This window comes from Nannospalax galili, unplaced genomic scaffold, assembly GCF_000622305.1.
Source record: "Nannospalax galili isolate Female #2095 unplaced genomic scaffold, S.galili_v1.0 scaffold106, whole genome shotgun sequence".
Classification (NCBI taxonomy): domain Eukaryota; kingdom Metazoa; phylum Chordata; class Mammalia; order Rodentia; family Spalacidae; genus Nannospalax; species Nannospalax galili.
In genome coordinates, this window is record NW_008354872.1 from 15,641 (window position 1) to 26,112 (window position 10,472).

The following is a 10,472-nucleotide window of genomic DNA, read 5'->3' on the forward strand; positions in this document are numbered from 1 at the left end:
TTATAAACAAGTATTTTCCTGGAGGATAGAGTTGTGATTTCTGTTTTGCAGACAATGATTTTGGAGGTTTCTGACATGTGTATTGAGACTAGAGTAGCAGTTTGAACAGGGAAAGGAAAAAGAAAAAGGAGGTTCCACATGTGCATAATATGTTAAAACATTCTGTCACCAAAGTACAGAAATCTTGAAGGTTCCAGTCCACACAGCTTTGTAAATATACATTCTAAATTAAAACGTGCCTCTTCGTGAGCTCCACTCATTCACAATGAGACTCATTCTTTGAATGAAAGAGTTGGAGCCTAAACCTGTAACAATAAGCCTCTAGGGCATGACAATACCATAGATCTACAGGGAGAAAACCAGTTCAGTAGTTCTAGAACACTGTTCATAAAATTTGTTACCACAGGCCACCAAGAAACCAATAATATAAAATAGAAAATTAACTAGGGTCACAAATTGACACTAGAAAGCCAACAGTACAAAATAGAATGTTAACTAGGGAAAAAATGGACCCTTGGAAAATGGGAACAATTCAAAAAATAAATAGAATTTAATGTTTCTTGTTTTCCCAGATCTAGTTGAGGTAAAATAGAGTTTTCTGAAAGAATGGAATATGCAGAGGTCTCAGAAACTAAAAATCTTATTTTTCAAATTTTCAAAGGAAGGAATGGAAATTGAGTTAACAATTTTGACATAAAATTGAAGAAACATCCCAGAACTAAAGATGAAAGAGCGGTGATAAGAAATACTAGAGAATGAAAAGTGACATGGGACATGGAAACCAGGTGGTTCAGTCTTTTGAGAAGACAGAAGCAACAAAGAAAATAAATACTATGACACCACAATCCCTAGTTACCAAGAAATATTGCATGAATACTAAAATTGGTGAGTGATACTGATAATATACTCATATGAGAAGGAACTGGCCAAGATATGTTATGAAGAAGCAAATTGTGAGAACAGTATGTATAATATGTTTGTGGTCAGAAATTATGTGCACATTCATTATGCCCAAGAAAGAGGAGGGGACACAAAATGCTAATAAAAGTTTCCTTTTGAGAAGAAGATGGAAAATATTAGGAATATTATTCCTTTTTTCTTGATGCATAATGCTGTTCTATAAGGAACATTTTTACTTAAAAATTAAAGTGGGAGCCGGGCGTGGTGGCGCACGTCTTTAATCCCAGCACTCGGGAGGCGGAGGCAGGCGGATATCTGTGAGTTCAAGGCCAGCCTGGTCTACATAGTTCCAGGACAGCTGGGGCTACAGGGAGACCCTGTCTCAAAAAAGACAAAAAAATTATAATAATAATTCAGCAACATTAAAAAAAAACTTAAAAAAAGTTAAAGTGGTACAAGTTATGTTGGACTGAAAGGGAGGAGGACAACATTAAGGTGGCAGTGGTTTGTTCACAGTCTCAAGCCGCTAGGTTTCTTAATAAAGTACACTTTTTGTTATTATTCAGGAAACTGTCCTTTTGAGACTCTTGCAGAAGTATTTTCACACACTTTGCATCTTTTTTACACAGTGTCATGTAGGAATGGTCAGCAATTCCTTTACTATGTATGTATTTTGTGTGCGATTTTATATATATGTAAAGGATACCTTAAAGTAAGGATTCTTTTTCTTGAGATGGGGGTCTTACACTTTAGCCTAAGCTGGCCTTGAACTTGGGGCAGTCCTGCGTCAACCTCCTGAGTGCTGGATTCACAGGTGTGAGCCACCACATCTGACTACTGTTGCTTTTTAATAAAGTATAATCTCTAGCATCTTTTGTGGTAATAAGTCAGCATTATATGTTAAAATAAGATTGGTGAAGAAAAAAATCCCAGAGAAATGAGATACTCAAGATTCTGAGGCACATCCTGGTGGGTTATTTGGGGTTGGGTGTAGGAATTGCTCAGTATCAGAACAGTAGTAATGGAGTGTAATCATAGAGGTGTGACATGGTACTTTTTGAACCACCTGAAAGGCTCCATCCTTTTTGTGAGGAGATGGATATAACCCTTGGTCTCAGTATGCCACATCTCAGTATTTCACTTGGTGGTGGTGTTTTATCTAGACAAAACAGTCCTGTCTTTTAAAAGGAGTGGGTAGTATGGGGAGGTGTGGGAGATGAATGAGTGTTAGCATAGTAGTCTTTTCCACAAGCGGTAGAAAAGTCACAAAAGAAAGCACCTTTCTGTTTCTTTCTTTTTTTTTTTTCTTCTGTTTTTGCACTGACGTTCTGTCATGCTCCTAATAAAGGAAATTGTGTCAGAGTTCTTGAACTTCAGGCTTTTTTGGGTAGTAAGATTCTCCAGGAAAATTTAAGTAGATAACATGCTGGCATAATAGTAACAGGTCTCAGCTCCTTAAAACCAATAAATGTTTAGCTATGTGGACTGTGTTGATTTAAAAAAAAATTGAATATATGCTTTAAAATTTAATTTGTGATAAGCTTTTTAATTATCTCTTCTTTGGTTGTGTTAATTGGCTGTTTAACCAGTTGATACTCTTATTTCTCAGGCATGACCAGTGTTTAACGTAGCTATACATTTTAATTATATGACTAGCTGGGGCTCCTTAGTCTTATGTTCTTGATTTTTCCCTAGAATAGCAGAGATCTGCGTGCCCAGAGTTCAGGGAACGGCTTTTATGGTAACACTAGTCTCATTGCAGGTTAAAAATACTGCAAAACTGTGTGTCAGAGTTTCTTAGAGATTTTCTAGAAATTCCCTTTTTTGACGTTTTAGTGTCTGAATTGGAAGTTCTGTGTTCTTAGAGTATACAGTTATATAGAGGAAAGTTGTTTTTCAAAACTTAGAGAAGGTGAAAGTCACAGTTATAACAACCTAGTTAACTTGAAGTCAGTAAGATATGTCTACCTAAAATTGACCAAAAACTTAGAGAAGGTGGAAGTCACACTTATAACAACCTAGTTAACTTGAAGTCAGTAAGATATGTCTACCTAAAATTGGCCAAGGTAAATTTAGTAAAATAGAAGAATCACTGGTAGAGTTCCCCCCCCTTTTTTTCCTTTTTGTTTCAATGAAAATAAGAAATGTTGCTCTTAAAAGAGAATTTTGAATTATTTTCTCCTTTTTTCCCTCCTAGCTTGGGCAGATGGAAAAGAGGCCCTTTGTCGGATCTTGTCTTCCAGTCAATTTTGAATCAAGAAAGACCCATTGATGACTCCTTTGAGAAGAGTCTGTTTTGAGGAAGGAGAAGGAAATACATTTGAGAGAAGGCATACAGACCAAAAGGGTGATAGAAACATGCGTCATGTGCTCAGAGCACTGAGAACTTCCCAGAGTGAACACTGAGAACTGAGTAGGGACTGATTAAAGAATGACTGCATTTTGTGAGTTTTGAAGGAAAAATGCTGGTCTTCTAATGTGGACAGTCAGACCTAGAACCATGTGTCGATATCAGCTCTGCACATCAGTGCCTTCTTTGTGCTCTGTGAAGGGTGGCATGCTTGCTTTCTTCTCAGCAGTACTTCTAAGACAAATGAAAATGATAGTGTCTGCCAAAACCTGGGAAATACAGTCTGTATGTTTATTACTAGAGCTTTGCAATGTATTCCTCTTGGCATTTAAAAATTTTATAGTACTCAACACCAATTATGACCTTTTGTCAATAAATATTAATTTCTCAAAATGAAGTATGATTCCTAGTCATGTTGTGATCAATTCTCTACTGTGTTCCCCATAGGCAGCTTGATGGAACTGAAATTTTATTTTTTCTTCTTAATGATTATGCAGTTTATGATATGTGATCTTACTTTTTTTTCTTTGAGATTTTTCAAAGACCTTATATTACTATTTTATGTTTGTTAAAATAACAGTTTTAAATACTAAATGTATCATGGTATCAGAGACAATGATTTTTAATACAGTATTTTATTTTTTGGAAGTTTTTTACATGTAAGCAGCATATCTTGATGATATGCACCCCAGCTCCTCCTCCCACTCCCTGGACGACTACCCTACCTGTCCCCTTTCCTGCTTCATGTCCTTTCTTTTTGTATTTTTTTGTAAACCACTGAGCTTAATCAGTGCTACCTATTTGAATGCTGACTGATTTTGTCGGCATTGTCTTGTGTAGCTCTTGTGCAGGTACCCATGGCTGCAGTGATTGGGTGCAATGGCCGTGTCATGTCTTGATAACAGCATTTCTAGTATTCCTTCCCATCTGCCAGCTCTTATGTTCTTTCCACCCCCTCTTCCACAATATTCTGTGTGTGTGTGTGTGTGTGTATGTTGTGTTGATGTCCATTTAGGGCTGAACACTCAATGGCCACTTATTCTTAGCATTTTGACCATTCATCAGTCTCTATATTAACTGCTGTCTTTTGCAGGGAGAAGCTTTTCTGTCCAGTGTTGAGGACAAAACACACTAATCTATGTCTATAAATATTATTTAGAAGGCAGTTTGACAGCATGTTCACTTCGCAAGACAACAGTAATAGGTTCCCACCTAAGGCCTTTGGACCAGTTTTACAGTACCGGCATTGAAGTCCCTCCTGTGGAGTGGGCCTCAAATCTAATCAAAAAGGGGAAGTTACTCCATAACCCTTGTACTATTGCATTTATGGACACATCTTGCCTTGTAGGCAGGTATTGTAGTATGTAGGATTCACCACTGGGTAAGACCATTGATGGCTTTTCTCCCCCCTGCATAACATCTTCTGGCACTGTGAAAGCCAGTGGGGAGGAAGTTTTCAGGTCAGTTACATCTCGGTTTCTCTGTCATGCAACCAAAGTTGGTTGTGTCTTCAATAGGATTTTATCATGTAGTTCCGATGGGCAATCAAGAGCAGTGGCTATAGCCTGTGTTGTTTTGGAGGCCTCTGGGGCTTCCCTGTCCAACAACTTATAAGGAGGTATCTTATACCTGGCATTTTCATTTAACCCGTTGTTCACCCATGTAGGTTATCCATGTTCAAGCTCCTTCTTTTTAATTTATATTTTTGTTAACTTACAAAGTAGTGGGCTTCTATGAGATTAAAAAAACTACATTCTTAGTTTTTGTTAACCTACCCCTACCCTTCCTGCTTCCCTGACCCCACCCCCATTCATAGCCTATGTCTTCTGGTATCTCCTCACCTAAGACTTCTCCTCCCCCATGATTTTATATTAATTTTCTCCTTAAATTTGACAAATTTATTTCAACTTTAGGAAATAATGATAAATGTTTCATATGGAAAGCATCTTATAAATTGATTTCTGTGGGAGTTTTTAAATTGTAATTAAAATTTTAGTATGTGGTTATATTGTCAGGCAGCTTTTCTTTAGAAGACAAGAGGAGGATTTTATGTTTTTGAACTTACAATTATTTCTTCTCTAATCCAGTACTATAATATGAATTCTGAACCTTGTTTCTCATTCTTCAGTCTTCCTTTAAGGACTTTTAGAAACAAGTTCTGATCCATTTTGAACACATCTGTATTTTGGTCACGGTGACCAAATACTTGACAGCAGCAACTTAAGAGAGGAACCAGAGAGTACAGTCCATTGTGGCAGGGAGGCATGGGGAAGGACTCAGTCTATGGTGGTGGGAGTAGGAGCCAGTTGCTGGAGCCCACCTAAAACTCTCATGCCTGCCTCTGTGACTCTGGTTCTGTCAGCCAGGCTCTAAGTCCAAGAGGTTCCACAGCCTCCCAAAACAGTGTCACCAGCTGAGGATTAGGAACACATGAAGCTGTGGGGGACATTGGGCATTCAAACCATAACAATATCTGTATAATCAAAAATGTGTTCTTTATTACTTTTTGTGTGTGTGAGTGTATTGTCTGCATATATGTAAGTACACCCATGTTGTGCAATGCCTGTGGGAGTCAGAAGAGGGCATTGGATTCCCCTAGATCTGGAGTTATGGACTGTTGTTAACTGCCATGTTGGTTCTGGAATTTGAACCTGGATCCTCTGCAAGAGCAGCTAGTGCTCTTAACCACTGAGCCATGTACCAGCCCCCAAAATGTGTTCTTTCTTTAACGAGATTTTCTTAAATGGAGAGTCTGTTTCCTGTGCTGATGTCTCTTCTTGGTGCTCCTTATTAATGCAGAGCAAGAGTGAATGTGTGCCTCTGTAACAGTGTGACTTTGCTTCAGTCTGACATAGTGAATTGTGGAAACATGCTTATTAACACACTGCCTATAGAGGCAGAAAGCTAGGAATAACCTTAGTGTATATCAAGAGAATGAATAGTTACAGTGGAATGTACTAAGAATCTTAAAAAGTGGATTTTTCTCTCTTTATCTGTTGACATTAAGGAATGTTTATGGTAGTTTGAGAAATGAGGAATCATGTTATAAATGACTGAAAAGATAATATTTCTGTACGACTTGTTTGTACTTGAGCCTAAAGAAACTCAAAATTGTGATATGTGGGATAGGAAAGAATAGGATTTTTTTTTCTTTTCACGTTTTGTGTTACAACATTGGCTTCAGCAAAATAATATTTAAAAATATTTCAAAGAAACTGGGCATTGGTGGAGCACGCCTTTAATCCCAGCACTCGGGAGGCAGAAGCAGGCAGATCGCCATGAGTTTGAGGTCAGCCTTGTCTACATAGCAAATTCCAGGCCATCTGGGGCTACAGGGAGACACTGTCTCAAGAAGACTTTAAAAAATTCAAAGAAGAGTTTAATAATTATGAAAAATACTTAGAGTTAGTTTTATGATATTTTATCACTATAGGATAATATATTAATTACAAAAAAATACTCCTAGTGGTTAGTGAAGTGTATAATTTGCTCATCCTGTGAAATGAAATAAAGAGGACCAAACATTGATTGTAATCTCAGAACACTGAGATAGAAGCCAGTCTTTCCTGTAGAAAATTAAAGGGTTAATTTGGACATTTGAAATGCAATAAAAGTTCTTATTATAGGAAGTAGTCTACTTTCTTTCTTTAGCTTCAATATTTGGTGTTTGAGACACTAGGTTGCCAAATTTGTACTTGCAAAACTTCTCTCTATACCTTGCTTTCTCATACACCTTTTCAGAAATCAGAGACAGAAGATGAATATTCAGAGGCAGAGAAAGGGAAATTTGCGTTGACTACTGTGCTACAGATCATGCTTAGACCCCTCTATTCTGCCTGTGGCATTAACCAGCTGTGTAAAATCTGTCCAGATCAGAAATGTTTTTGGCACCTATTTACTCAGCTGTATAGGGAGTTTGGACTTAGAAATACCAAGGCATGTTTTGGAAATGTGTTTATCCAATACCTGAATAATAGAGATTTGGTTTTAAAAAGAAAATTTCCTATGGCAATAAAATGGAAGATTTACCTTTTCGTGGGCCTGGGTTAATATGAAGCATGTTTGTGAAGCTGGGAATTACTCTGGTCAACTAGACTATTTGGACAGATTTTATCTGAGTCCCTGTTACTGCTACATAGGGAAAATTATTTCAGTAGCAAATACATATGACTCTAGGGGCTTGAGTTCATGAGTGCAAAGAGTTTCAAGTTTTAAAAGATACAATTTAAAAAATGTAGCCAAGTATCTTGCTGTGAAAGTGTCCTAAGTAATTGCAGAACTGGAAGCAGCCTTAAATGCACATTGTACTTTGCCTGTGAAATTAAAAACTATCTTAGTTGGAGACCTCAGTGTATGTTCTTAAGATACTATGATTGATTGGCCTTTGTTTCTAATTCAGCCTGGTCAAACCTGAACTCATTATTTTTCTGGGCTTGATTTCTTTTCCCCTTGTTTGGAGAAATGCATGCAGTTGTTTGAAATCCTCTCCTACTCTCCAGTAATAGCTCTACCAGTTGCCCCCAAATGGTTAAGGTTTAAAAACAACAATTTCTTTGAGTCCCTATTTGTATCACTCTTGTCTTAAACATTTATTTGGATTATAATGGCAGTCTCACTTATCTTGAGCTCACCCAGATCATAAGCTTCTCAGAAGAAGCTAAAAGAAAATTAGAACAAAGTACCATTGCCTCCCTCCTTCTCCCTTAAAATTCTTTGTTAAAGGGCTAAACTCATTCAAGGGGCCTTTTATGACCTTGGAAGATCTTTGCAAGTACAACTTTCATTCCATCCTTACCATGATGACCTCTGGCAAGTTTGAACTGTAGATTCCTCAGCTTGCTGGGGGAAAATGAGCTTTATCATGATGAGGTTTTAACAGGTGACAGTGCTTAGTACTTTACCTGGCACATAGCCTCAACTGCTGTTAAAGTTCTCCCTCTTTGTCTCTCTCCATTAGCTTTGTATATAGGATTATCCAAAGCACTTCTTTTATTTATTTTAATTGTATGTTTACTTTTTTCTTCCCCTATATTACACTGGAAGCCTATTTGGGGGTATATAAACTGCCTTATTTTTATTTCCTCTGTTTACCAGTATAGCCAGTAATTGGTACAAATCAATATTTGTACAAATAATTAGTTCTTGGAGATGTGAGCAGTTGGAAGATATAAAATGTGTAGTAAAAGTCATTTTCTACTTTGTATTCCTGAAGAACTTTTTAAAGTGTTTTTGTTTTGGTTGTTGTTTAAAACAGGCTCCCTGCAGCCCCAGCTGTCCTGGTACTCCCTATGTAGACCGGGCTGGCCTGAATTTCATAGAGATAGATGTGACTGCCTCTGTCTCCCAAGTGCTGTGATTAAAGTCATGCACCAGCCACCATACCTGGCCCTAAAATGTTTTTTTTTTTTAAATCAGCTTTTATGTGCACAATGCTTTGCAACTAGTATATGCTTAGTAAATAATGATTATGATGAAATGAAAACTGGATGCAAATATGAGTGACAGCAATAGTCTGGGAATGTAGTAGTTTTGGCAGAGGTGTTGAAAGTCATCATGTTCCTTTTCAATTGCTACTGAGAATAAGGAAGTTCTCCTGTACCACATAGCTACAGTTCCTTTTAAGTTCTGTTCACATTTGTTGTATGTGTGTGTGTGTGTGCGCGTGTGCATGCGCGCCATGGTTGCATGTGAGTAGGTTAGAGGACAACTTACAAAAGTGATTTTCTCCTTCCACCATGTGGGCTCGGGGGACGAAACTCAGTCATCAGGTTTGGCAGTGTGGCTTTGCTCTTGGGATGTTCTCACTGGTCCAATTGCCTTTTTTCTTGAAATTATTATTATTATTATTATTGGTCTTTTTGATACAGGGTCTCCCTGTAGCCCCAGCTGATCTAGAACTCACTATGTAGATCAGGCTGCCTGGAACTCAGAGATCTGCCTGCCTCTGCCTGGGATTAAAGGCGTGCACTACCATGCCCGGCTTGAAATTATTTTTGAGTGGGGGTTTTTCTTTCTTTGTCCTTTCTTTGGTAAACTTCCAGTTTGGTTCTCTTTCCTTAGCCAATACAAAGGTGGTATTTCCTGTCTGTGAGATGTCTTGGCTTTATGAAGTCCTTACACCTGAAGAGATGTAGAAAGGAAATGGTGAGTTACTGGAACGAAGTAGGAACTCTTCCTTTCTGTGTGAAGACAGTTCTGTTGACCAGCCAGTTAAAATGGGAATTACCTCCTTTACCAAATTGCCAATTAAATATATTTAATTATTGGTGCTTTTCCTAGGCTTAGTGATAGAATTCATTTAGCTTGAATTGGGACTTAATCATTGAAATCCTTGAAAATTTTTATTAATTTGTGGGTTTAGATGTTTTCAAGTTATATGTGACACTAATTTGTGGTATCACAATGTATTCAGGATTCACTTGTCTTTTGTTAAATAAGCAGGAGTTACAGCTGAGCTATCTTTTATGGTGGCACATGACTAAGTCCAGCACTTGAGAGACAGAGGCAGGTGGATCTGTGTGAGATCAGGCCAGCCTTGTTTACATAGCGAGTTCCAGGCCAGCTGGGGCTACAGGGAGACCTTGTCTCAAATGAATGAATGAATGAATGAATAAATGAATGAATGAATGAATAAATAAATAAATAAACAAACAAACAAATAAGCATGCAAGCAAGCAGGGGCTGTGGCTATAGCAGTGATAGCTCACTTCCTAAGTGCACGAGGCCCTGGGTTCATCCCAGCACTGCAAAAGAAAAAAAAAGCAAGTAGAGTACTGTGTAAATTATATTTCAATCAAAATGTTAAAATAGGCAGAAACAATTTCACAAACCTCAAAGTGTTTTGCTCTGGAATTCAGTCACATCTTACCCTGAAATCAGGATAAAGGACCTTATTTAGTGAAATTATATTATCTGCAAATCTGTTTTTCCACATCATTCTGTTAAACTCTAAAAATGCTCTTCCTGTTCATCATTTTGCAAATAGAGAATTCATGCTTGACTCTTGGAGAGAATGAATTCATCTTTCAACACTACTCCTATGAGTTTTCATCCATAGAGATTTCTTTAGTTTCTAAATTACTACTCATCTGTGTGCAGATCTTACTTTGCGAAAATTGTTCACCTACACTTCTAAAGACTTTCACTTCTCCCATCCCACCTCCACAAATGCACACATCATCAGGCATTTAAATTATCCAAGACAGCAATCCTCCTACCTTGA

The 10,472-nt window shown here is 37.7% G+C and overlaps 1 long non-coding RNA gene across 1 annotated transcript; it reads left to right on the top strand.

The window, feature by feature from the left end:
* The first annotated feature begins 556 nt into the window (after positions 1-556).
* Positions 557-3,644, top strand: LOC108491719. Its single transcript, XR_001872876.1, has 2 exons — positions 557-885; positions 3,098-3,644. It is a non-coding gene; the product is annotated as an uncharacterized LOC108491719 (long non-coding RNA).
* Positions 3,645-10,472: the final 6,828 nt, after the last annotated feature.